The following is a 7487-nucleotide window of genomic DNA, read 5'->3' as shown; positions in this document are numbered from 1 at the left end:
AAAATGATCAAAACCGAAGAAAACGAGTATATACATATTTAATTTATTTGGTGGTCAATAATTTTTTAAAATGATCTAACATGTATAAAATATTGTCATAAAAACATAATATTAAACCATGTGATACAAATCTATAAAAGAACATAAATTAGCGAAGAAAATGGATGAAATGTACAAAAAAGAATTCAATATTAGTTAGAATCTCAGCTCAGAAGAAATCTAGCCGCGCAAATGCGCGGGCCATTTCGCTAGTTTTAGATAAAGAGAGATGCACAATGCATATCACTCCCCCAAAATGGGATGTTCCATTAATCACTCAAAGAGAGCCAAATAAGATATCATCAAGATGCATTAGACTCAAAACAATACACAAGTATATGATGAGTCAAACAAACATACTTGAATACACAAGATAGGCAAGTAAGACTCAACACATACAAACACATATTTGATACAAAACCAAACATGCAAAGGGGCAAGTAACTTACAATAAATATGAAGAGTTGAAGTATAAGTTACCGCAAGGAGGAACATTGGATATAAGATATAGATGATGATCCATACGACTTGGCTTGGTCAAAATATAATATATGAAGATCCCTTAATTCTTCATGAATTAGCCAAGTCTCCAATGACCTCCACATGCACTTATTGATCAAGTTTGAGCTTGTTGGTCCCCAACCAAGTTGGCTCCTAAGAGGTTAGTCACAATAGGCTTGGCAATCCAAATGGTTCTTTTCTTGAAACCACTTTGAGTTCCAACAAACTTGGCAAACACATTGTCATCCTTATCCTTGCTAAGAGAATAATCATCGTCAACAATGATAGGGTTGGATAAGGTACCACTTAAACATGAAGAAGCAAAGTGCCCCTTCTCACGGCATAAGTAGCAAGTGTTCCCCTTTCTCTTCTTTATTGATTTCTTCTCTTCGGGAACAATATCTTGATTGTTCTTGGGAAGTGGCCTATCTTCAACTTGAGGTCGAGCATGAGCTTGACCTTGACCTTGTGGCCGTTTCCCTTGTTGTTTCTCACTCAAGTGCTTCTTCTTCTTCAATGGGAATGATCTAACATGATGCCCTTCAACCTTGCACTTGAAGCAAACCAACTTGGCCGGATCCTTGACTTTGTCTTGGCCCTTCTTCTTGTTGCTCTTGCTCTTGGACTTGTTCTTGTTATTGGAGTTGAATCCAAGTCCACTCTTGTCATTGGGGGATTGTTCCACACTTAGCATCTTGTCAAGTGCGGATTTTCCTTCATGACGCTTTTCCAAGTCTTTCTTCAAAGAAAGGACTTGGGCCTCGAGCTCTTTAATTTCCTCTACATGGTTAGTAGAAATACAAGTACTAGAGGAAGTAGAAGCTTCATTGTTAGAGCAACGAGGCAAAGCAAGTAATCCAACACAAGGTGTGTCACTAGTTTAACTAGATGGATTACAAGGACTAGCACATGGCAATATAGCATTTGTAGTAGAGATTGTGCTAATGTCCATATGAGGCTCACAAGATGTTACCTCAGTGATACTAGACTCATGAGCTAACTTTAGCCCATCATAGGAAATTAGAAGATCATCATGAGAGCCCGAGAGCTTTTTATGACTTTCTTCCAATTCCCTATAATTGCTAGTTAGCAACTCAAATTGAGCCCTTAACTCAACATTCTCCTTTAAGATAGATGCTTCACAAGAAGTAGAGTTAGTAGCACAAGCATCAACAATAGTTTTCTCATTTTCATGCATATAGGATTCAATTTTTTGTGTAAGCATAAAATTAGTATGCTTCTCATCTTTTAGCTCATGCTTGAGGAGAGTGAATCTCATTTCCCCATTTTCAACATGGGATTCCAACTCCACTATGGTTTCCCTATATTTATTCAAGGTTTCCATAGAGTGTTCGAGATAAGCACGAGCTTCTTTATTACCATGAAGAGAAGCATATACCATTGCCATATTATGCACCAAGGTATTATATTCTTCTTCATCATTATCATCATCATCATTCTCATCGTTAGAGAATGTGTTAGGAGTCAAAGTAGGAGATACCTTTGATCCTTTTGCCATAGGGCACATGTGCAAACCGGAGAATGAAGATGAAGATATTCTTGAATCCTCATTTGAAATCGTGTCTTGATCCATAGAGTGTTCGGTTTTCTCTAATTGTTAGTCAACAACCAACTAGAGGAAATAGAAGCATTTTGATTATGGGAACAAGACAAGGTAAGAACATCATCATGAGATCTATGTAAGAAACTTACACATGATATGCAAGGACTATCAACACAAGCATGTAGATTATTTTCAATGCTAGATGTGTTTAAGTCCAAAGAGGAAGCATTGCAATGGGATAGAGATGAAGAATCATCACTATTGAGCACAATATCAACATTGCAATTTTCCTCACCACTCACCATATCATTACCTCGTGTCTTGCTACACGTTGGTGAAGTGGAAGAAGATGATAACTCATCACGGCCGGAGGTGGATGCAACTTGGAGCTCTTCATGATGTGAAGGGGAAGAGAGCTCCTCGGAGTCACCACCGACCAAATGAGAAGTGGATCCACCCAACATTTTCTTAAGCTTGATCCACATCTCATGAGACGATTTTCGCTTTATATATATCAAGAACCTATGAAAATCTGGTCTCAAGGAGAATACAAGCTCATTAGATACTTGAGCTTCAAGATGTAAGTTTTTCTCATCCTCTAAAGATAGATTTTGAGAATCCATCGGAGGAGAAAAACCTACATCTAGAAATTGCTCTATATTTGGACACAAGGTCCGAAGTTTATAAAGCAAGCAATTTCTCCATAAAAGATAATTTGTGCCATCAAAGATAATTGTATCATTGTGCATTATATTATTAGCCGACATCTTTACTCTCAAGGCGGTGAAGCCTTAAACAAGGAGAGACCTTGCTCTGATACCAATTGAAAGATCGAGATGTCGCCTAGAGGGGGGGGGGGGTGAATAGGCAATTAAAAAACTCTTGCGGATTTGTCTTGTAAGAGTGCGGAATTAAACTAACGTTTAGTTTACAAGCACAAACCCTAAATATGCTAAGCTCAACTAAGTGTAACAATAGCAACTAGAGCTAAGCAAGATAGGCACAAGATATATGTAGCACAAGTGATAGCAAGATATATGTACTTCAAGCACGATGGCTATCACGAGGAAAGAGAGCTCGGGTATAGAAATAACCGAGGCACGCGGAGACGAGGATGTATTCCCGTGTTCCCTTCCTTTGCAAGAAGGTACATCACGTTTGGAGGAGTGGAGGTCCACGAAGGATTCCCCGCGCCACGAAGGCTCACCCTATTCTCCGAACCACACCCACGAAGGATAATGGCCCGTTCCTTATGGTTAGCTTTTCCTCCGCTCCGGAGATGGCAAGCTCCACAACCACTTCACAAGCTCCACGAAGGAGAAGCCCGGGCCTCTTCACAATCTTCTTGAAGAGATTGATGTCTACGTTCCCCCTCCTTTCCTGTAGACAGTGTTGGGCCTCCAAGAGCAGAGGTTTGTAGAACAGCAGCAAGTTTTCCCTTAAGTGGATCACCCAAGGTTTATCGAACTCAGGGAGGAAGAGGTCAAAGATATCCCTCTCATGCAACCCTGCAACCACAAAGCAAGAAGTCTCTTGTGTCCCCAACACACCTAATAGGTGCACTAGTTCGGCGAAGAGATAGTGAAATACAGGTGGTATGAATAAATATGAGCAGTAGCAACGGTGCCAGAAAATAGCTTGTTTGGCGTGTAGTTGATGGTGGTAGTATTGCAGCAAAGAGTAACGCAAAGAAACAAGAAACAAGCAGCGATAGCAGTATTTAGGAACAAGGCCTAGGGATTACACTTTCACTAGTGGACACTCTCAACATTGATCACATAACAGAATAGATAAATGCATACTCTACACTTTTGTTGGATGATGAACACATTGCGTAGGATTACACGAACCCTCAATGCCGGAGTTAACAAGCTCCACAATTAATGTTCATATTTTAGTAACCTTATAGTGTAAGATAGATCAAAAGACTAAACCAAGTACTAACATAGCATGCACACTGTCACCTTCATGCATATGTAGGAGGAATAGATCACAACAATACTATCATAGCAATAGTTAACTTCATATTCTACAAGAGATCATGATCATAGCTTAAACCAAGTACTAACACGGATGCACACACTGTCACCATTACATCGTGCAGGAGGAATAAAACTACTTTAATAACATTGCTAGAGTAGCACATAGATAAATTGTGATACAAACACATTGCAATCATAAAGAGATATAAATAAGCACCTCACTATGCCATTCAACAGTGAATAAGTATTCTGTGAAATATAGCCTAAGAGACCCACACGGTGCACACACTGTCACCTTTACACACGTGGGACAAGGAGTCTCCAGAGATCACATAAGTAAAACTCACTTGACTAGCATAATGACATCTAGATTACAAGCATCATCATATGAATCTCAATCATGTAAGGCAGCTCATGAGATTATTGTATTGAAGTACATAGGAGAGAGATGAACCACATAGCTACCGGTACAGCCCCGAGCCTCGATGGAGAACTACTCCCTCCTCATGGGAGCAGCAGCGGTGATGAAGATGGCGGTGGAGATGGCAGCGGTGTCGATGGAGAAGCCTTCCGGGGGCACTTCCCCGCTCCGGCAGCGTGCCGGAACAGAGACTCCTGTCCCCCAGATCTTGGCTTCGCGATGGCGGCGGCTCTGGAAGGTTTCTGTGGGTTTCGTCGAACGCATCAGGGTTTTCGATCCAGGGGCTTTATATAGGCGAAGAGGCGGCGCAGGAGGGTCGAAGGGGTGGCCACACCATATGGCGGCGCGGCCAGGGCCTGGGCCGCGCCGGCCTATGGTCTGGGGGCCCAGTGCCCCCCCTCTGGTCCTTCCCGGGTGTTCTGGATGCTTCCGGTGAAAATAGGAACCTGGGCGTTGATTTCGTCCGATTCCGAGAATATTTCGTTACTAGGATTTCTGAAACCAAAAACAGCAGAAAACAGGAACTGGCACTTCGGCATCTTGTTAATAGGTTAGTTCCAGAAAATGCACGAATATGACATAAAGTGTGCATAAAACATGTAGATAACATCAATAATGTGGCATGGAACATAAGAAATTATCGATACGTCGCAGACGTATCAGCATCCCCAAGCTTAGTTCTGCTCGTCCCGAGCAGGTAAAACGATAACAAAGATAATTTCTGAAGTGACATGCCATCATAATCTTGATCATACTATTTGTAAAGCATATGTAGTGAATGCAGCGATCAAAACAATGTAATGACATGAGTAAACAAGTGAATCATATAGCAAAGACTTTTCATGAATAGCACTTCAAGACAAGCATCAATAAGTCTTGCATAAGAGTTAACTCATAAAGCAATAATTCAAAGTAAAGGCATTGAAGCAACACAAAAGAAGATTAAGTTTCAGCGGTTGCTTTCAACTTGTAACATGTATATCTCATGGATATTGTCAACATAGAGTAATATAATAAGTGCAATAAGCAAGTATGTAGGAATTAATGCACAGTTCACACAAGTGTTTGCTTATTGAGGTGGAGAGAAATAGGTGAACTGACTCAACATTGAAAGTAAAAGAATGGTCCTCCATAGAGGAAAAGCATCGATTGCTATATTTGTGCTAGAGCTTTGATTTTGAAAACATGAAACAATTTTGTCAACGGTAGTAATAAAGCATATGTATCATGTAAATTACATCTTACAAGTTGCAAGCCTCATGCATAGTATACTAATAGTGCCCGCACCTTGTCCTAATTAGCTTGGACTACCGGATCATCACAATGCACATGTTTTAACCAAGTGTCACAAAGGGGTACCTCTATGCCGCCTGTACAAAGGTCTAAGGAGAAAGCTCGCATTGGATTTCTCGCTATTGATTATTCTTCAACTTAGACATCCATACCAGGACAACATAGACAACAGATAATGGACTCCTCTTTTATGCATAAGCATGTAACAACAATTAATAATTTTCTCATTTGAGATTGAGGATATATGTCCAAAACTGAAACTTCCACCATGGATCATGGCTTTAGTTAGCGGCCCAATGTTCCTCTCTAACAATATGCATGCTTAACCATAAGGTGGTAGATCTCTCTTACTTCAGACAAGACGAACATGCATAGCAACTCACATGAAATTCAACAAAGAGTAGTTGATGGCGTCCCCAGTGGACATGGTTATCGCACAACAAGCAACTTAATAAGAGATAAAATGCATAAGTACATATTCAATACCACAATAGTTTTTAAGCTATTTGTCCCATGAGCTATATATTGTAAGGTGAATGATGGAATTTTAAAGGTAGCACTCAAGCAATTTACTTTGGAATGGCGGAGAAATATCATGTAGTAGGTAGGTATGGTGGACACAAATGGCATAATGTTGTTTGGCTCAAGGATTTGGATGCATGAGAAGTATTCCCTCTCGATACAAGGTTTAGGCTAGCAAGGTTGTTTGAAACAAGCACAAGTATGAACTAGTACAGCAAGACTCACATAAAAGACATATTGCAAGCATTATAAGACTATACATCGTCTTCCTTGTTGTTCAAACACCTTACTAGAAATTATCTAGACCTTAGAGAGACCAATTATGCAAACCAAATTTTAGCATGCTCTATGTATTTCTTCACTAATAGGTGCAAAGTATATGATGCAAGAGCTTAAACACGAGCACAACAATTGCCAAGTATCACATCACCCAAGACATTATAGCAATTACTACATGTAGCATTTTCCAATTCCAACCATATAACAATTTAACGAAGAGGAAACTTCGCCATGAATATTATGAGCTAAGAACACATGTGTTCATACGAACCAGCGGAGCGTGTCTCTCTCCCACACAAGCATTTATTCAAACAAAAACAAAAACAAAAGCACACAGACGCTCCAAGTAAAGTACATAAGATGTGACCGAATAAAAATATAGTTTCAAGAGAAGGAACCTGATAATTTGTCGATGAAGAAGGGGATGCCTTGGACATCCCCAAGCTTAGACGCTTGAGTCTTCTTGAAATATGCAGGGGTGAACCACCGGGGCATCCCCAAGCTTAGACTTTTCACTCTTCTTGATCGTAGTATATCATCCTCCTCTCTTGACCCTTGAAAACTTCCTTCACACCAAACTCAAAACAAACTCATTAGAGGGTTAGTGCACAATCAAAATATACATGTTCAGAGGTGACATAATCATTCTTAACACTTCTGGACATTGCACAAAGCTACTGAAAGTCAATGGAATCGAAATATCCATTGAACATAACAAAACTGGCAATGCGAAATAAAAGGCAGAATCTGTCAAAAACAGAACAGTTCGTATTGACGAATTTTATTGGGGCACCAGACTTGCTCAAATGAAAATGCTCAAATTGAATGAAAGTTGCGTACATATCTGAGGATCACTCACGTAAATTGGCTTAATTTTCTGAGTTAC

Source organism: Lolium perenne, chromosome 5 (assembly GCF_019359855.2).
Source record: "Lolium perenne isolate Kyuss_39 chromosome 5, Kyuss_2.0, whole genome shotgun sequence".
NCBI classification, from domain to species: domain Eukaryota; kingdom Viridiplantae; phylum Streptophyta; class Magnoliopsida; order Poales; family Poaceae; genus Lolium; species Lolium perenne.
Note: the sequence above shows the minus strand (reverse complement) of the source record.